Here is a 21,234-nt window from a genome sequence, read left to right as displayed (position 1 = left end):
TCAAACTGTCAACGTAAGTGACTTCGGCAGGCCCCAGTGAGCTAGTACCCACCCAGTCCAGTTGTCACGCATGAGGCCAGAAGCTCCCCTCGTGAACTGCCAGGGGATAGGCAGGTGGGGGCATGTAATGGGGGAATGGTGCAGACATTCCGGAAGTCATCTGCTGTAAGAGCAGACTGACCTGCTTTTCTTGATGCTCAGTATTTTTTTTTTATTGAATTGGACCAAGAAGAGAGTTTTCAGGAGCTTAATCATTCCTGCAATTCCTGCAATTTCGGGGTAGATGTCTCCTTGGACAAGTTATGTAATAGGAATACCAATAACAACATTCAGTGCAGTTTTATTCATGCCATCATTTTGCCACTCATCACCCCAAATTGTAACTAAATATTAACATAGTAATAAGTGGAAGCCCACACGTTTCCTTAAATATTTATAGGTACTCAATTTTGGACGAGCAAAAGTAAATTTCTTAGTCCTTGGGGAAAAAACCACAAAGGCTTCAGACTTTGTTAGGAAACTTGCAAGATTCTTGGCATTCAAATTACTTTTACAAAGCAATCCTGGGATGAGTCAAGTGTAATTGAATCAGGAACATATGGATTAAATTCTCCCGTAAATACACACTGGGTATAAATCTGAAGGGGAAGAGAACTTGCCAGATGGGTTACCAAAACAAAACACTTTCAAAATCACTCAAAATAGTCAACAGACCCCAAACACAGCTGTGTTCTCTTATGTCTAAAAAATGATTTTCCCTTCGATGTCTTGATACGTTAATTTAATTTCTGTTGAACGCCTACGGCACGTTTAGATACCTTAGAAAGCTCACCAAGTCTGCAGCAGGGATTCCTGTTTGGAAACATGAACTCTTACTGAAATGGTTAGGCTAACCCTCTTCCTGATTTTCCACATCTATTTGAGTAATTGTTTAAGCCTGTGCGATCATGGACATCTTTGTCAGTCCTGTTTCCACAACGGGTTTTAAAGGCTTTAACTCCTCTTGGAGTAAACTTCTCGAAGAGGGTTAACTTTGACTTGGTTTTTACTAAAGACAGGGTGGATGGCCAAAGCGGTGGTGCTGCGTTAAGAAACAGCCCCAGCAGAAGGCAAGAGCCAAGCAGAGTTTTTAAGACACCGGATTTGCTGTGGCACCGGGGCATCAGAGCTTGATTTCTTCTTTCTTCTTTCTTTTTTTTTTTTTTTTTATTGAGGTATAGTCAGTTTACAATGTTGTGTCAATTTCTGGTGTACAGCACAGTGCTTCAGTCATACATGGATGTACATATATTCATTTTCATATTCTTTTTCACCATAAGCTACTACAAGATATTGAATATATCTCCCTGTGCTAAGAGCTTAGTTTCTGTGTTGACTTTTTCTCTACTTTTTGTAAGACTAGCATTTTCTCAGTGAGTCTGGGCAATTGTACAAGGTTCAGAATTTCCCCATCACTTCCACGTTGGTCTTCATACTGGATTATAATTTGTGTCACATCACACCAGAGAACTCTCACGCTCTTCTGAATTCTACACCAGCAACATGCAGCCCCCCACCCCGGCAGAGACTGCCCTCGCTAAAGCAGGCTTCTGGAAAGGGAGCTGCTTGTTTTACTCACTGCGGCCACCGGATTCCTGACGGCATCCAGTCAGTCAGATAAATTTCAACAATAGTATCCCAGGGTGTGCATGAAGTCTGGAATTTACAAAGGCAGCAAAAAAATAGGTTGATCACAGCTGATGATTACATGATGTCATAACAATTGACAGTTTTTACGACACAAGAAACGAGCAGAAATTCACACATCTAACCAGATCCAGCCAGCAGTGAGATGTCAACAGTTTCCAGTTCCACCTCATGAGGAAGCCTTTGGAAACACTTAGCATGGCTAAGAGAACAGTCTTTCCTCCAGACCAAAATCTTTTACGTGCTTTTTCCAAGTTCTGCTGATGCTCGTCTGCATGTCCCTGAATCTGTGTGGGGTGTTACTACCTAGTATCAGAGTCCTTACAACTATTTGCACAAAAAAATTGAGTCTCTGCCCGTACAATTTCTCAAAAACCACAGTTGACATAAACTTTATCAGTGATGTTTCAAGGCTGCCCTGAGAAGACTGCTTTCTATAAAACAAACTACCAAAATCATTTAAATGATTGTCTTGCTCTGGGACCGCTGTCTCTTTCCATTGGAGAAGTCCTAACCCTGGTTTATAACGTGCCGGGTTCCTCCATACTCCTGAGGCTGAACCAGGCTCGTTTCGCCTGACACACAGCCAGCCCAAGGCTGAGAAGGTTTGCAGCAGAGAAAAAGGCTTATTCACGAGGCAGCCAAGCAAGGAGATGGGAAAACAAACCTCAAACCCTCCTCCTGAGAGGTGGGGGGGCTCAGGGTTTTTATGGGATACAACTGAGGCATGGGGAGCTGGGGAAAGGTGATTGGAAATAAGAAAAAGGGGCGGTAACTGTGTTCTGCACGGATGCAGCTAAGCTTCAGGCTTCTTCATGGGACGCGTGCTCAGAAAATGATGGTGTTAAGTTTGTTCCCTATATATTTCTTTGAACTACATTCAATATCTTGTAATAACCTAAAATGAGAAAGAATATGAAAAGGAAACTATGTATAACTGAATCACTATGCTGTATACCAGAAACTATCTTAAGATTGCCAATCAACTATACTTCAATTTACAAAATTAAAAAAAAAGAAAATGGTGGTGTGAGCACATTCTGAGGGTGGAGTTTTGGACCCTCTGTTGTCAGAAGGTCACGGAGCAACACTAGCCCATGCCCAGTTGGAGGGTCGATGGTCCTAACCAGTGTTAACCGGCGGGAATTTGAACTGGACACAGCTGACTCCACGTTCCTGGGCAATAATTCGGGCAAATATCTTATTGTTTAGGCTGCGAGCCACTTAGAGTGCATGCAAGTTTTCTGTAGCAGCAATTACAGCAAGCTGTCAGTGGAGGCAGGTTACAGGTGCGGTGGGTCTGAGGGCTGAAGAGAGCAGTGAAGACTGTGGTCATAGAAAGAGTAACCTCTTCCGCTGAAAGTAGATGGTTTCCCCTCCCCCAGCACCCCCCTTGCTCTGCTTTTCACCCTGCGGGGAAGTTCAACTCAATAAATATTTATGAGGTACTGTTCTGTCCCAGGCACTGGGCTAGGCACCAGGGATATAAAAGGGACCTGTACATGGTCTCTGCCTCCCAAGAGCACAAGGCCTAATGGGGAAATTGGAAATGTGCTGTCAGGACAATGCAGTAGGTGTGATGGGTGCAGAGATGGGCACTCAGCCCAGGGGGTGGCGGAGAGGGAGGGAGCTCTGTTAATTCTCCATATTTCCCATAATAACCACAAATTTGGGAGCTCCAAGTGATACACATTTATTCTCTTCTAGTTCTGCAGGTCAGAAGTCTGAGACAGATCTCTCTGGGTCAAAATCAAGGTGTTGAGAAGGCTGCCCTAGGGGAGAACCCATTCCTGCCTTGGCCAGGTTCCAGAGCTGCATTCCAGGTACTCCTCGGCTCATGGTCTCTTCCTCCATCTCCAAGGACACCACTGAAGTATCTTCAAGTCTAACTGCTCCATTGTCACGTCTCCTCTTCTGTGTAGTGAGACCTTCTACTTCCTTCTACTCTGATGGCATTTGGTGACCACCTAGATAATCTGGGATAATCTCTCCCTCTCAAGATTCACAACACAGTCACATCTACAGAATCTTAGAACTGGATATCTTTGGGGGCCATACCACAGGAGGTAACCTAAGGAAAAGGGGGAAGGGTATTCTGATAGAAGGAACAGCCTAAGAGGGAACCGTGGCTGAACTCGGCACAGAGCGTGTGGGGATCCCTCATAACTTAGTATTACTGGAGCATCAGCGGTAAGACAGGCAGTGCTCCGGCAGGAGGGCGGAGCCAGCTTGCAGAGGATGACGTGTGTCATACTAAGTCATTTGGGTTTTATTCTGTAGGTTCTTATTTTTATTTTTATTTTTTTAGTGACGTATAGTTGAGTTACAACGTTTCAGTTGTACATCAAAGTGATTGGATTATACATATGTATGTATTCTTTTTCATATTCTTTTCCATTATAGGTTATAGCAAGATATTGAATATAGTTCCCTGTGCTGTACAGTAGGTCCTTGTTGTTTATCTATTTTATATGTAGTAGAGTGTATCATGAAGGCTTTTAAGTAGGGCAGTGATGTGGTTAGCAATTTAAAGAGCTCATTTTGGAGGGCAGATCCAGGCAGAGAGAGAGGTAAAAAGAGTCTCCACCAGGATAGGGGTTAGGATAAGATTTACTGAAAAAGAAAGTTTTCCAGTAAAATCCATAGGAATAGTCACCAACTGGATGGTGAGGTGAGGGAGAGAAAGAAATTGGGGGTGATCCTCAGTTGTTGGCCCAGGTAGACAGTGGCACCATTAAATACAATAAGGAGGTACACAAGGAAAACACACATCCAAGGAAGGGAAAACTGGCACTGAGTTTGACTTCGTATAATTTGAAGGAAACCTGTGGGCAGGATCGGCATCAGGGGCCGTGACCTGTGTTTCACTCAGGACCCCACACCTCGAGGAGCCTCACACTGGGTTTGGCGCTCAGCTGTCACCATCTTGACAGTCTCCATCAATTTTAAACAAGCGGCACCGTATTTTGATTTTGCACTGGGTCCCACAAACTATTAAGCCAGTTCCTCTTTTTGGCTAAGAACCAGTGCTGGAGCCGCTGTCTTCAGGGAAAGTTTTGAACATGGGTTTCCTTAGGCAGAAATGTGGACTCTCAGCCTCTCCCAGGAAGCATGATCAGACCTTCTCATTCCCAATTAACCAGTCCAAGCCCAACAGTCCATGCCCCAAGAGAAAGTCATAGATTCCAAATTAAAGGGCTCTTTTTTTTTCTGGGCCACTAAGGCCCACCCTTTTTTAGGAGACCCTATTTGGGAGAGAGGGACAAGAAAGCAGTCTCCAAGACCGGATTTTGGAATTGGATCACTCACCAGCTGACTGGTGACAAGGTCTGAATCACTTTTGGTAGGTGGACAAAACATCTTAGGATGATGGCTAACTTTTACTGTGGCAAACTGGGAGAATATATGAGAAAAGAGGACATTAAGTGCCAAATTAAAGGGCTCTGGGATCAAAACTCAGCATAGTAGAATAAATAAGGCCCTGATTTGGGCTCTCTTTTCTCGACCAGCCTCAGCTCAGAGGCTCTGGGAAGTTGAACATGGAGCCTGAAGGTTTTCATATGAATAAATTTGGTGACCAGAAGAGCGAATTCTCAAGGAGCGTGTTCATGCCTCTCGACTAAATAAATGCTTACGGCACGTTCAGGGACAGTAGAGCAGAAATTAACATTCAGAGGAGAGGGTGCCTAGATGGATTTGGGTGTGCCCTGGACAGGTCCAGAATTAGGGGAGGCAGTGCTTCCCCCTTCCCTACACCCACCCCCAGCTGCTGCCCCCCTGGTCTCCTTACCACTCCCACCCACCAGGTGGGTCCAGTTTCATCTTCCTTTGCAAAGTCAGGCTCCCCGACATTCTCAGGATAAGTCCCAGTGTGTGAGAAGCCCCTGCTTTATGGGATTTGCAGACATAAACTACTATATATAAAATAGATAAACAACAAGTTCCTACTGTAGAGCACAGGGAACTATATTCAATATCTTGTAATAGCCTATAATGAAAAAGCATATGAAAAGGAATGTGTGTGTGTGTGTGTGTGTGTGTATCTGAATCGCTATGCTGTACACCAGAAATTAACACAACATTGTAAATCAACTATACTTCAACTAAAAATAATAAGCTTAAAAAAGAAAGAAAGAGAAAGGAAGGAAGGAAGGAAGGAAGGAAGGAAAGAAAGAAAGAAAGAAAGAAAGAAAGAAAGAAAGAAAGAAAGAAAGAAAGAAAGAAAGAAAGAAAGAAAGAAAGAAAGAAAGAAAGAAAGAAAGAAAGAAAGAAAGAAAAGTTAGCTGCCTGAATCCCTTGCCCCAGTCTCACTTTACCCGGATAATAAAATCATGTCAGCCTCATTTTTCCAGCTTCCAGATCTTGGGTTTCTGGTTTTAGTTCTGGCCATACGTTAATTGATTTTCTGGGCTTCATCCTTTGCCTTCTGAAGGGCTCGGGCCTGCCCCACTCTGATGCTTCACTTGGTGTTCTGACTGAGATGACACCGAGGGGTCGGACAGAGACCCAGGGCACAGCAGAGCTCCCAGGGTCACTGTTGTTTCAGGTCCCACAGCCTTCCAGGCCCAGAAACTCTATTTTGAGACTAAACTCCATCGCAAAATTTACAGATGCATAAACCAGAAAGAGAAATTATCTAAACCATAGGGGCAAGAGAGGGAAGAAACCAATTCCTTTCCAGAGACAGGCATGCTGGCATCATCTGACTCCTTTAGAATATCGAGCTACATAGGACACTGAATTATTTATTAGGAGGTTGTTTAGAGCAATGGGGATAGATTTTCGTGAGGGCTATCTTATCCTCCAGGACACGGTGAGGCTAAGATCTCCCCTCGAACCACATGAGTGTAAACGACAGGCGTCTGCCAGACTCAGAACCTTTCTCCCCTGGACAGTGGGCAGAAACGGTGAGGTGGGTTCTCTGAAGCAGTTTCTCTTCCTCTCGGACACATGGGAAGGTGATTTCTCCCAGGGTCCGTGCTTCCAGGTGGAGCCACGTGACTGACTCTGGTCAATGTTTGGTGGAGTTCATCGGATATTTTCTGTATTAGTCAAGAGAGGTTAACTGCTGTAACCAACAGCCTTGAAAGAATGACTAAACCCCATAAAGATTAATTTCCCTTTCCCACTGGGGGACCACTGGGAGTGAGGGGTGGGGCCCCACAGGGTCATTGAGAGAGCCAGGCTTCCCCAAAGTGGTTCCATCACAGGATCTCTGGCTCATGTCAGAGGACATGGGACGAGAGGGAGTGGGGGGGTGGGAGGCTTAGGGGTCAGCCCCGGAAATGGCCTCACACTTCTGCTCCCGTCTGTTGACCAGAATTTTTTTTTCTTTAATCTTAGGGGGTAGGGATATAGCTCAGTGGTAGAGTGTATGCTTAGCATGCGTGAGATTGTGGGTTCAATGCCCAGTACCTCCACTGAAAAAGAAAAAAAAAAGTATATATATATATATAATATATATATAAAGAAGTTATATATAATAACTTCTTTTTGAAATTAAATACATTTTAAAGAAATAGAATATATAAAAACATAAAGAAAAGTTAAATCATTCATAATTCCCTAACCCAATATTTTAGCAAAAATTCTTCTTTCTCCTGAATATCAATGGATATATATCAATGTGTATATATACACATACATTGATGTACATTCACGTATGTACGTATATACATACACACAAATATGGTGACTGTATTGTGTGTATGTGCAAATAGTTTTGTTCTATTTTTAAAATAAACTGGGCTCTTACTATAATTTTTTTCTTGTATATATATATTTTATTGAATTAAAGTCAGTTTACAATGTTCTATCAATGTCTGGTCTACAGCACAATGCTTCAGTCACATATGAACATACATATATTCATTTTCATATTCTTTTTCACCATAGGTTATTACAAGATATTGAATATAGTTCCCTGTGCTATACAGTATGAGCCTTTTGTTTATCTATTTTGTATATATTAGTCAGTATCTGCAAATCTCAAACTCCCAATTTATCCTTTCCCACCTGCTCCCCCCGACCCTGTAACCATAAGTTTGTTTCCTATGTCTGTGAGTCTGTTTGTTTTGTAAGTAAGTTCATTTGTGTCACTTTTTTAGATTCCACATATGAGTGATATCATATGGTATTTGTCTTTCCCTTTCTGGCTTACTTCACTTAGAATGACAATCTCCAGGTCCATCCATGTTGCTGCAAATGGCATTACTTTAGTCTTTTTTATGGCTCAGTAGTATTCTTACTACAGTTTTATAACCTGCTTTACCACTACTACTGCCCTGAAAACTGCAATGTGGATACACGAGTATCTTTCCTTGTAGTGAACATGGCTCTACATCATACTTTTTCAAGGCTGAATAATACTTTATCCTATGTGCCTGTCATTTATTGAACAATTTAACATTTAGACTGCTTTCTTTGTTCATTTCCATTTTGCTATTACTAGCAATACTGCACTGAACATCCTTATATTTCATCTTTGCGTAACTGTGGGGTTACCTTCTAGCAATAAATTTTGAAAAGTGAAAAAGAGGATATGCACGTTTTGTATTTTGTGTTTCATATTTGATAGATGTGGACGAACTAGCCTATAAAATGTAACAATTTCTTGTAGCATCAATATTTTTTGGTACTGTACATTTTACCACGTGTTTACCAACAATCTGTTTTATCAGACATACCGTGACAAGTCTGCTAGGGGAGATGCTCTCCTGACTTTATTTCCATTTCTTTGATCTTCAGGGAGCTTGAACCTATTTTCACCTTTTTATTGGTAAATTTCCTTTTCATGTCACTCACTCATATTTCTCTTGTTCTGTCTTATTAATTTGAAAGAGCTCTTTGTACGAGAGAATAACCCTTTGTCTCTCATATCTGTTGAAGATGTTTTTTCCCAATTTGTTATTTTTTTAACTTTGTGTGGGTTTTTTCCCCCCCACATTAAAGATGTTATGCAAACCAATGTATCTACCATTTTTCTTGAGCTTCTGGGTATCTCGTCTCCACTAGCTGCTATAAAATAATTCCTAAGAATTTCTCTGGTAACAGCTTAAGCATGTATAACCTCTTTGGAAGTACTTTTGGAATTAAAAATATCTATCTATCTATCAGGACCAACTGGTGAGAGACACTGCACAGTGTAGCCTCCTCCACCTTGATACCTACTTTCTCCAGGGGGAAAAATAGCTTAAAAAAATCACTATATCAAATTTTATGTCCAGCATGATTTGTGCAAGGAGAATTCATCTTTACTAGAAATTGGGGCTTGGATTTAACATTTTCTGAATATGATTTCCCAGTAGGAGTAAGGAAGGCTTCCTGGTTATGTTGATGGGGAGTGGGATAATGAATTTGGGCAAAAACTAGAAATTTAGGGGGCCTGTGGGTGCCAAAAAGCAGAAAGTGGCTCAGTGGTTAACAGCCCAGACTCTGAAGCCAGACACCTGGGGTCCGAAACCCTGATCTTTCACTACTGGCTGAGGGAACTTGGACAAACCCCAGAGCTCTGTGCCTTAGTGTCCTTACCAGTAAATCATATATTAAAGTGAACAAATATATGTAAAGTGCTTAGAATTGTTCCTGGCGATCGGTGTTATGTAAGCACCAGCTGTTATTATTAGACATTCTTTCAGGGTTTAACTGAGTCCCCCAAAGCCCCTGTGGACCCTGGTTAAGAACCACAAGGGGATGTGAGATCACAGGCTCCCTGAGCTGGAAGGAAGCCTCACAGAGATGGAGAGCCTGGCCACTTCAGCTGGGCTCTCCCTGGGGCCACCCCACCCCCCAGTTCCCACCCTGACCCACACCCTTTCCTATTTACAACCAGACGAAGGCAGCCTGCACGCTGACTCACGCTTGGCTCAGACCAAGCCATTGTTCTGGGGTGGAGGGGAGTAAGAGTGCGGAACAGTGGCCCAAAGGAGATGGGGGATGTCAACTACACAAGTGACCCAAGACAGTGACACTCAGACACACAGCAAGATTGGCATGCCCAGCTGAGAGATGGCAATGCTGCTTCGTGGAATTTTTTGTTTCTTACTCTCAAACCCTTACGGACATCCAGCTCAGTCTCACAAACAGTGTACATAACCTTGAACAGCACAGCAACACCAAAGTCTTTCCTACACACAAGAGTACACACAAACATCTTTTTGGAATCACTATGTCATGCAGTTTGTATCTCGGTCTCTCCTGCTCTTTCCTGAACACACACATACGTAGATAATTCATCCAGTCCTGCCCAAGTATACACAAGTACACACACACCACTCACCCAAACAGCCTCACAGATGTACTCACACTGGCCAGTCAGTGTCACCCAGAGTCTCTCTCCCATACACATATATGCCAACATCATCCAGTTAGCTTCTTTTTCTTGCTGCCCCCCAACACACACTGACACACACACACACACACACCATAAGGATGACCAGCTCAGAACCACAGCCAATATCTGGAGATCTCCAGTAAAGGCATCCACCCTACCCTCCTTTCTCCATCCCCCTGTCTCCACTCTTTCACGAGTTACCTTTGACCTACTCTGCTCTCCCCTATCCACACCCATGCCCTCCCCCACCCCTGAGCCCTCCATCTGGTGGGTCCAGGCAGGCACTCAGGCCCCTCTCCTGTCTCCCCCATCCCCCAGCCCTTCCCCATCCGCTCCAAAAGCCCAGAGGCCGTCGCTGCAGGCTTTCAGGGGTTGCCATACCAATGGGGCCTCGTCCCTCGTCCCCCTGGGGGTAGGCTGAGGACCCGGCCAGCCACACCGATAAGGGGGTTCCAGTTACTGTGGCAACCATTGCAGGCCTGAGCTCTCGGCTTCTAGAAGGTGGAGGAGGGGAGTGGTGAGGGAGTGAATGATTGCCAAAGCAACTGAAAGCCAGCAAGGACTGGGAAGAGGCAGCTGAGCCCTGTCTCCCTTGCCCAGGTCTGCTGTGGGCATTGCAAATCACTTAAGCATCGTTCTTCCATCCCTTGGGGTTGTTTTAAGGGAGGGACAGGAAGTGCAGATAATGAAACAGGGATTCCACTCACTCTCCCAGCTACCCATCAAGGTCTGGGAGCCCATGCCAGCTTGCCCAGACTTACCATGTGACCTGGGGCTAGTCAGGTCCACTCTCTGGACCTCAGTTTTCTCTTTCCTTTAAATGGGACCTGTCTCTCAGGAATGCCCCTTTTCCTATCTGATGAGTGTGCCCTCTCTTCCTTGCTCCACAGGAACCACAGAGCGAGTATGCCTGGTACAGGGCACAGCAGAAGCTTTGAATGCTGTGCACAGCTTTATTGCTGAGAAGGTCTGAGAAATCCCACAAGCAATGACCAAGCCTGAGGTGGTCAACATCCTTCAACCGCAAACCGCAATGAACCCTGACAGAGCCAAGCAGGTTAGCAGGGCCAGAGATTGTGTTTCTGTAATGCTGGTGGGGCTCTGGGAGAAGATAATTCTTCCACATCACTGGACTGCAATGGACGTTCAATGGGATAATGGCTATAAAATGTTTATCAATCAAATGCATAGTAACTCCACTACTGGGGAGTCAGCCTAAGGACTCCAGACCTCTTAGGGTGATCTGATTCAGAGAGTAAAGGTCTGGGACAATCTGACCCAGACCCCCTTCCTTATACCTCCTTCCTGGATTCTCTAGATCCTCTTCTCCCTTCCACCTCATCCCACTGTCTTTCCAAAACCATCTGCTTCCCACTTCCTGTTCTCACCGGAAGTAACCTCAGTAACACCTCATCTACATACAGAAAAGTTTAGAAATGGCCTCTGGTACTTCATCTCTCTGTTAACTACTGAATAGGAGTGACCACCATTTTGGAGAAATGGTGTTTCCTTAGGGATAGAGGGGCAGGTCTCTGTAAGGAGGATGGCAGAGCCTCTTGGGTTACGGGGGGTGGCGTAGGGACTTGGCAAGGAGCAGATCCAATCACTTCACAGGCCTCTCCGATTGCCAGGACCACCGTGGGTACCAGACAGGTGGGCTTGCCTCAAAGCTCTTGGCAGCGTGGTCCTGACTGGCTACGGATCCAAGGAGGAGGAGAACGCGGGGTTGACTGCAGTAAATTCCCTGTTTTCTCTACCCTTCTCAGCTCCCACATGAGCGCACGATGCAAAGAGACAAGAAGTTCTGGGCAGACGGACAGCCCTCTTGTGAGGGTTCCTTAACGTCTGCCTAAAAGCAGAAGAGGGCCTCGGCAAAATGAAGCTGGAATTGTTGGGAATTCTTGTGGCTCTGGGGTGAGGTAGACCACGGGCCTGAGTCCCTCCAAGCTCGTGGGGAAACGGTGGCAGAAAACCGCGGAAGAATGCTGCAGAGCGGAGCATTCCCAAAAAAGACGGAGGGCTTGGAGCGCGGCTGCTGTCCTTGGTGCTGACGCAGCTCCGCTCCTTGCGCCCTGCCAGGCCTCTTCTGAACCGCGTCCTATCAGCAGGCCACAGCTTACTCACTTTACAGGAGGCGAGGGTATTGCCTCCTCCCTCCGCCTTGGTCGTGGCCGCAAGGGGCTCCGGGTTCATCAAGAGTTTGTACATGTTACAGGGAAAATGGGGTCAGCACCATCTGTGCCTGAGCTTCCCACCCCACCCCCTAAGCCACAGAACTCTGACTTAGTGGAGTCGAAAGGTTACAGAATCAAGATTTTTCTTTGCCTTATTACTCGTGGGTTCCAAAGAATGAGAAAGTTGATGGCTGAAGGCTCAGGCTCCGGAATCAGATGTTGAGTTGAATTTTACTCTGATACTTCTTACCTGAGTGACCTTGAGCAAGTTACCTGATTTCTCCATATAAAATGAGGTTTATTATGGTAACTACTTAAGAGTGATGGTTAGCATTCATTAATGTTTGAAAAGCACTGAGCATGTATGCCTAAGGCATAGAAAGTTTTCCAAAAATGTTAGCTGTTGTTATGGGATTTTTGACTCAGGAGGCAGGTCTGTTCCCTATTTGCCTTGGATTTGCTGTGTTACTCTGCTTCTTCCCTTCTGTATACCTTAGCTTCCCTTCCTTTACAGTGGGGAAGCCGGGCCAAACCAGGGATTTTTAATTTCAATGCCTCCAGGATTCAGAAATGGAACATAAAGGATTGGGGACTGTGGCCTCATCATAGAGATATAATACCCTCCCTAAAGAGAGAAGCTCAGCATGACTTGATTCTTGCCCTTTGTGAATGTGGACATAGTGTTACCACATCTTCCACAGTTTTCAAAAGAAGTCCAAAATATTTTAAAATAATTGATTTTTCAAGGTTGGCTTAGTTTTTAAACTGCTGTGTGGCTGTGGGCTGGCTCTGGCCAGAGCATCACCAGATTTGCCACCTCTGGGCTAGACCAGTGGTTCTCAGCCCTGGTTGGTATCTGAATCATCTAGGTAGCTTAAAACACAGATTTCTCGAGGGAGGGTATAGGTCAGTGGTAGAGCCCATGCTTAGCATGCACGAGGTCCTGGGTTCAATCCCCAGTTCCTCCATTTAAATAAATAAATAAGTAAATAAATAAATAAACCCAATCCCCTCAAAAACAAATAAACAGAACAAAAAAAAACCCTTGCAGCCTGAAGCCAGTGAATCAGAATTCCTGGGAAGAATGCCTGGGAATCTTAACATGAACTGTGGCCTGGGATAAGATCCTGGCACTACTATTCACTTTCTGTGTGATTCTAAGCGATTTCCTTACCTCTCTGTGCCCCTGTTTCCCAGTCTATAAAATGTGATAATCATAGTACCTGCCTTGTAGGGTTGTTGCCAAGATTAAGTAAGCTACTATATGAAAGTATTTAGAAAAGTGTCTGGCATGTGGTATGCACTGCTAGAAGCTACTGGGCTGCTGCTACTGTTGTTGTTGTTGTTACTGTTATTTTTAAATCTCCAGACTTGCAACTGCCTGGGGCAGATGGTCTCTGAGGTCTTTCTGGCTCTAAAACTCCTATAACTCTGTGGCTCTGTGATTCCAACATTCTAGACATATATTATTCTTAGAGTCTACTGTTCTGACATCCTGGGACTCCAGGATTCTATTGAACTGCACCTGCATATCTCTCTAAGATGCTGTGGTTCTGCGATCTGGGCCGATCATGAAGGCAGCTGCTGTTTTCTGAGGGCTTCCCATGTGCCAGGCAGTAGAAGGTCACTTCAGTCATTCAGTATTCCCAATGTTTGTATAGAGTAGCTGTGGTTTTGTCAGTTTCAGAGATGAAGAAACAAGTACGGAGTGAACACTGTTCCTTGGATGAAAAGGTTCCATCCTTCCCCCATTGATCTGAAATGCTGTATCACATACTAAATACCCCTTTACTCTTAGGTCTGATTTTGTACATTCTTCTGTTCTATCCCCTTGACTTGTGAAGACTTCTTTTTTTCCTAATGATTTCTTCAAAATAACAGCTGTTTTGATAATCCACATACTGTATCGTTCATTATTTTTAAATGTATAATTCAGTGGTTTCAGTATAATCACAGAGTTGCAAATTGATCATCACTATCTAATTCCAAAACATTTTCACCACCCCAAAAAGAAGCCCCATACCCATCAACAGTTCCTCTCCATTCCCCCAGTCCCCTCCCTCTCTGCCCCCTTCCCACCACTAGTCTGCTTTTAGTGTCTATGGATTTGCCTATTCTGAATAGTTTACATAAGTTGAGTGCTATTTCTGTGGCATTTTGTGTCTGGTTTCTTTTCCTTAGTATATAATGTCTTCAAGATTCATCCATATTATAGCATTTATCAAAACTCCATTTCTGGTGGGGAGGCTATAGCTCAGTGGTAGAGTGCAGGCTTAGCATGCACAAGGTCCTGGGTTTGATCCCCAGTACCCCCATTAAATAAATAAACCTAATCCCCCCTCATTTTTTTTTTAAAACTCCATTCCTTTTTGTGGTCAAATAACATTTCATTGTATGGATATACCACATTTTGTTTGTCTATTCACGACTTGATAGAAATTTGGGTTGTTTCTACTTTTTAGCTATTATGAATAATGTTGCTAATGAACGTATGTGTGGACATATGTTTTCAATTCTCTGGGGTATATACCTAGGGTGGAATTTCTGGGTCACATGATCTATGACTTTTATGAATATTAACCTTTTTTAAGAACTGCCAGGCTTTTTCCCAAGTGGCTATACCACAGATGTGGGATTTAAATCCAGGTCCACCCATAGGGATAACAATGACAACCATTTCTTGACCACCTACTATGGGTACATATTAAGTGCATGCTCTCATGGCACCCAATGCTTGGCACATAGTAGGTGCTCAGCAAATGTTGCTGGTTTGAATGCATGGATGATAACATGCTCAAAGGGACAAGCAGAAACATAACTGAGGGGAGGCAGCTCTTTATAACCTGGCAGTGGTAGGCACTGCATGTTGCCTGAAGGGCAGCCATGTGCAGTTCTAGCTGACTGTGGCCGTGGTTGAATTTCTAACTCATCATTTCATGCATGATCTCTGTTAGACCTCACAGTAATCCTATGGAAGAGATATGACTATCCCCATTTTACAGATGAGAAAACTGAGTTTCAAAGAGATTAGGTCCCTTGCCCAGCATCAGTGGTGGGGTCAGGACTTGAACCTGAGCAGACGTCTCCAGAGTCCAAGGCAGCTTTTCAGGGATTTGTGTGCACAGATTGCAGTCTGGTGGCCTCGCTACTGCACAGTGGTTCTCACGCAGTTTTAAGTGATTGCCAAGATTTAGAAACTAGGATGCTTCACATTTTACAAGTCAGAATTTCCAGTTAGTCTATAAAGCTCATATCAGGCTGAGTTTGGCTACCTAAATTCATATATACAAACACCCCACCACCACCACTAGGTGAGCCACACCTCCACTCAGCCCCATTCCTGCTTGGTCCTTTGGGCATGTCATCATCCATTTTTCATCCATCCATTCATTCACCCACCCTTTGCTGAGCATGTGCCAGGCACTCCTCTAGGCACTGAGAACCCAGTAGTAAGCAATACAGATGAAAATCTCTATCCCCATGGGTCTTAAATTCTTTCATGGGAAGCAGAAAGTAAACAAGTAAATAAATAGAATGTGTAGGATGTCAGAGAGTGAAACGACTAAGAAGGAAAAACAGAGAAGGAAAGGAAATACTGGGGCTTTTTTTTCTCTTAATATTTTATTTGGAAAATGTTTAAAGAACAAGACAATGAACTCTGTCTACACTGCACTTAGATTCACTGATTGTTAGCATCTGCTTTATCTCCACAAACACACACACACACACATATGGGTTTTTTGTTTCTTTTTTCCTGATCCATTTGAAAATAAGTTGTAGGCCTCATGATTCTTCACTCCTAAATATTTCAGCATGTATCTCCCAAGAACAAGGACAATCTCCTATATTATTATATTACTATTATCACTCCTGTAAAATTAATACATATTCAGATTGCCCCAAAATATCTTTTATATCTCTAGAATATTTTTTATTAATAATTCTGTCAGTGTTTGTGCATTGCATTTGGTGGTTATACCTCAGTAATCTTTTTTTTTTCAACTTTTTTGGGGGGAGGGGTAGGAAACTAGGTTTATTTATTTATTTTTAGTGGCAGTACTGGGGACTGAGCCCAAGACCCTGTGCATGCTGAGCATGCGCTCTACCACTTGAGCTATACCCTCCCCCCTCAGTAATCTCTTTTAATCTAGCATAGTCTGGGATGTATTTTTGAAGGTAGAGCCAGCAGAATTGCTGATTGGATGTTGCTTGTAAAGGGAAGAGAGGACTCGTAAGGGTTGGGCCTGAGTGGTGGATGGATGCATCTTCCGTTTACTGAAATGAGGAAGACCATGGCAGAAGTGCTTTTGAAGAGGAAGATAAGGAGTCAATTTTGGACTTTATGTTTGGGATGTCCACGCAACATCATACTAGAGATGTGAGGTTGGCTGTTACAAGTCTGGAGGTGTCGATGCTGGAGACATAAACAGGTAGACAAGCTTTGATCATCAGGTGGTTTGGGAAGGTCTCTCTGAGGAGGTGCATTTGTGCAAAGACCTGAATGGAAAGAGGGATGAGCCACCTTTTCTAGGGAAGAGCATTCCAGATGAGGGAACAGCAGGTTCAAAGGCCCTGAGTCTGGGCCGAGCTGATCAAGTTGGAGGAACTGCAGGGAATCTGATATGTCTGCCATGGAGTTAGCAAGGGGCAGGGAAGAGTGAAGTCAGAGTGGTATCAGGAAACAGCGTGTAGAGTTCTCAGCCCTTTCACACCTGATGTCCCTTTTCTCCTGCAAATATTTTCCCATGCCCATTTTACTCTGAAATTATGTATATGTACTATGTATATATATGTGTGTGTGTGTGTGTGTGTATATATATATATATATATATATATATATATATATATAAACATAGCTACATCTGTAAGATTTTAAACAGTTTTATTGAGATATAATTCACATAAATGCAATTGACCCATTTCAAGTGTGCAGTTCCATGGCTTTATTATATTCAGACTTCAGCATCCACCACCACAGTCAATGTTAGGACATTTCATTTCCTCAAAAGGAAATCTTGATCCCCTTAGCTATCACCCCTCAACCCTCCCAGCTCCCTCCACCCCTGCTCTAAGCCACCACTAATCTACTTTGTCTCTATAGATTTGCCTATTCTGAACATTCATATAAATGGAATTATACAATCTGTGGTCTTTTGTGCCTGACTTCCTTCACATAATGTTTTCTAGGTTCATCCATGTGGTAGCATGCATCCTGACTTTGTTCATTTAAATTGATTGCCCGTGGAGGGTATAGCTCAGTGGTAGAGCACGTGCTCAAGCTCACATGAGGTCCTGGGTGCAATCCCCAGTACCTCCAATGAATAAATAAATAAACCTAGTTACCTGCCCCCCAGAAAGGTTTAGATGATAAATTGATTGCCAAATAATATTCCATTGTATGGATGTACATCTTCTATATCCAGTAAGACTTTTTTAAATAAAGGAGAAGTGAATGAAGTTGATTTGTTAGAAAGTAAGATGAATTTTAACATGTAAATACTCAGCTTGGAGACCACAGTAGAAGAAATCATGAAATAGTCAGCTGCTCACACCTAACGTGGCCTGAGTGAGACAAGCACGGTGATCCAGAGCAGAGTCCTGGATTTAAGTTTTACACGTGGCATTACTACCGATGCCACAGTTTTCTCAAATGATGAATGACTCTTGGCAAAGTTAAGAACCAAAGTACAATCATCCCTCGATTTACTGAGAGTTACATTCCTGGAAATTTCAGTAGATCTTCATACCGTGCCAAACAAAAACAAAAACAAAACTTGGTACTTACATGTTTCAGAAGGTTGGGAGATTTGGAAATAGACTTTCACCAACATGAATGTTGAGGGGGACATTCAAAAGTCATACAGGACCTGGGACGGTTCTTCATTGTGAGAATCTGACTCTCATGTTGCAGGTGCAGACATCCTGGTCCCTGCTCACTGAATGACCGCATCTGCCCCCCAGGTACTATGACAACCAAAACCACTCCCACAATTTCTCAAACACCCCTCGGGTCTGGCTTGTGGGTGGAAAGGAGAGGCAGAGATGAGAGCTTCAGAGAGTAGAATCCACTGGTCTGAGGGGAACGTGGGAAGGGCTGAGAAGCAGGAATTTATGTGTAGAAATGCTCTTGGAGATGTGAAAGGAGACATCTGGTTTTGAAATATCCCCACTGGAATTAAGACTGATTAGCTTTGTAGCTGCAAAGGATGGGCTGCCCTATAAACTGAAAGGGGGACCATCATATGTAAGTGACCAGTTTTCTCAATCTTCTCAGCTGTAAGGTTTTGTTACCGTCATTTTCCAGATAAGACAACTGTATTAGATCGCAAGGGCTGCGTAACAAAGTACACGAACTGGGTGGCTTAAACAAATTCATTTTCTCATAATTCTGAAGACTACAGATCTGAGCTCAAGGTATCAACAGGGTTGATTTCTTCTGAGTCCTCTGTTCTTGTCTTTAGTCGGCCATCTCCTCCCTGTGTCCTCACATGGTCTTCCCCCCGTGTATGTCTGTGTCCTAATCTCTTCTTACAAGGACACTAACCATATTGGGTAGGGGCCCACCCTAATGACCTCACTGAACCTTCAATGCCTCTTTAAAGACCCAGTCTCCAAGGGGGAGGCTGTAGCTCAGTGGTAGAGCTTGTGCCTTGCATGCATGAGGTCCTGGATTCAGTCTCCAATGCCTCATTAAAAAAACAACCTTAATAACAAAGACCCAATCTCCAAATGCAGAATGTGACAAATACAGCCATATTCTGAGGTACTAGGGTTGGGACTTTGACATGTGAACTGGGGAGTGGGGAGGGGCAGCAATTCAGCCCACAACAATAACGAAAGTGTGGTTGAGTGAGGTGACCACACCACAGAGCGGGGAGCACAATGGAGTGGAACCCATGAGGCTGGGTTTCAGTTCCTTCCCTGTCTGGGTGACCTTGGGGCAAGTCCTTTCATCTCTCAGGCCTCGCGTGGCTCATCTGTAAAGTGAGACTTGTGAGGCCTTTTCTAGGGGCTGTGAGTCAGACTCAGTGTAAGAAAAGGGCGTGGGCACCAAGGCAAGCTTGGAGCGGGGGTCCAGGAGGGCCCCCACTGGGTCAGTCGTTAAGCTTTGAAGTGCTGGAGGGAAGGGAGGTCCCAGGGGGTGTGGAACAGGGTGGCTGAGAGGCTACTGAGGGGACTTGCAGTACTAGCTCGTTTTTCACCAACAATATGGAAAGTGTTCAGTATTTCTAACAACCAGTAGGACCATACTGATGCCTATCAAAGGGGCATACTGAGCCTGAGTTTGGACGCTTGAGGGTCAGGGTGGGAATGACTTGAGAAGGCAAGTCGTAGACTAATGTGACTGTTCTGTCTCTGATGACCCTCCCTCTGGCTCCCCATGCGGGCCAAGCTGATCGTCCCCAACAGCACAGCGGGCCTGATCATCGGCAAGCGGGGGCGCGACGGTGAAGGCGGTGATGGAACAGTCGGGTGCCTGCGTGCAGCTGTCCCAGAAGCCGGAGGGCATCAACCTGCAGGAGCGCGTGGTGACGGTCAGCGGTGAACCGGAGCGGGTGCACAAGGCCGTGAGCGCCATCGTGCAGAAGGTACGGAAGATCCGCAGAGCAGCAGCTGCCTGAACATCAGCTACACCAACGTGGCCCGCCCCGTGGCCAACTCCAACCCCACCGGCTCGCCGGACGCCAGCCCCGCTGATGCGCTGCCTGCCGCTGCCTCGGCCGCTGCCGCTTCTGGCCTGCTGGGCCCTGCGGGGTTGGCGGGCGTGGGAGCCTTCCCTGCCGCCCTGCCTGCCTTCTCAGGCACCGATCTGCTGGCCATCAGCACGGCGCTTAGCACGCTGGCCAGTTACGGCTGCAACACCAACTCCCTCGGCCTGGGCCTCAGCTCGGCCGCGGCCTCCGGGGGCCTGGCTGCCGTGGCTGCCGGTGCCAACCCTGCCGCCGCCGCCGCTGCCAACCTCTTGGCATCCTACGCCGGTGAAGCAGGGGCCGGGCCAGCCGGAGGGGCTGCCCCACCTCCGCCCCCGCCCCCCGGAGCCCTGGGGTCCTTTGCCTTGGCCGCCGCCGCCGATGGCTACGTCGGGGCCGGGGCGGGTGGAGGGGCAGGCGGAGGGGGTGGCCCGCTGGCGCCGCGGGGGCGGCTGGGGGCTTCCTGACTGCGGAGAAGTTGGCAGCTGAGAGCTGCTGGAGATTGCGGTGCCTGAGAACCTGGTGGGAGCCATCCTGGGCAAGGGGGGCAAGACGTTGGTGGAGTACCAGGAGCTGACAGGCGCCCGCATCCACATCTCCAAGAAGGGAGAGTTCCTGCCAGGCACGCGGAGCCGGCGGGCCACCATCCCTGGCAGCCCCGCGGCCACGCAAGCCGCTCAACACCTCATCAGCCAGCGGGTGACCTACGAGCAGGGAGTGAGGGCCTCAAACCCCCAGAAAGTGGGATGAGGCCTGTGGTGTGTGCTCCCACCCGTCTCCCTGTCCCTACTCTTCCTCCTCCTGCTCCTCCGCCCACCCCGACTCCTGACCTCAGCTCGGTATAGTCCTGCTTCTCTTGGGATGGGGCTGGGTTAGGCCTGAGTGCACCCCTCCTTTCTGGTAGTCATAGGCAGGATTGAGTGATGGCTGGGGATGGGGCCCAGAAGCTCCCTCCCCAGTCCTGAACTGACCCCTCCTTCCTTCCTCCCTCCCTGTGCTTGGCTGGGCCTGACCCTCCTCTCCCAGGGCCCAGGTCTGTGTGGTATCTGTATATATTGCATTTTGTTGATTTTAATAGAAAACAAAGTGTTATTTTCTCTTTCTTTCCCTCCTTTTCCCCCCTCCCCTTTGATAAGGATTTTTCCCCCTTTGTAAGTTTTTGTTTCCATATGGGAGGAGGGGAGGGAGCCTCTGGGTCACCTAGAATGAGGGGCCTCCCTGAAACTGCACCCCACCTCTCCTCTTCCAGCTCCAGATCTGAGGGAAATGCTGGGAGGAAAGGGAACAGAGGAGTCTGAGCTGAAACGGGGCGTTTGGAGCAGGGACCCCAGAGTTCCCAGATTTTCTCAGC

General features: G+C 45.7%; 1 pseudogene; it reads left to right on the top strand.

Annotated features, from left to right (window-relative positions):
* The first annotated feature begins 2,802 nt into the window (after positions 1-2,802).
* LOC105072478 (RNA-binding protein Nova-2-like) lies at positions 2,803-20,635 on the top strand (annotated as a pseudogene).
* Positions 20,636-21,234: the final 599 nt, after the last annotated feature.

The sequence above is a fragment of the Camelus bactrianus genome, chromosome 35, assembly GCF_048773025.1.
Source record: "Camelus bactrianus isolate YW-2024 breed Bactrian camel chromosome 35, ASM4877302v1, whole genome shotgun sequence".
Classification (NCBI taxonomy): domain Eukaryota; kingdom Metazoa; phylum Chordata; class Mammalia; order Artiodactyla; family Camelidae; genus Camelus; species Camelus bactrianus.
This window is presented reverse-complemented; position numbering and strand designations above follow the sequence as displayed.